We start from the raw sequence: 315 nt of genomic DNA on the forward strand, positions 1-315 counted from the left end.
TCGGAGGCACCTTCTCTGCGCGCGGGAGTGGGCGGGAAGGGAAGCCCAGGCAGTTTGAGGCTTTTTTCCCTTGGTCCTGCCCGGAGGTGGCTCTTGGACGGCTTCCCGTAGGGGTTTGCCCTCGGTGACGTGCGTTCCAGCCACGTGCCTTGGTTGGGAAAATGCTGGGGAAGGCCAAGCGGTCTCCCCCGCGCCGCTGCTGGCATCTGCAGCGCTCGGGGACCCTCGGGGACAAGCGGCTCCCTCTCGCCACCTTTGTCACCAGCATCCTGACCGCGGAGGTGGCGGGGCGGGTTCTGTGGGTGCTGGTGGCGT

Source organism: Egretta garzetta, unplaced genomic scaffold, assembly GCF_000687185.1.
Source record: "Egretta garzetta isolate BGI_Z169 unplaced genomic scaffold, ASM68718v1 scaffold316, whole genome shotgun sequence".
Classification (NCBI taxonomy): Eukaryota; Metazoa; Chordata; class Aves; order Pelecaniformes; family Ardeidae; genus Egretta; species Egretta garzetta.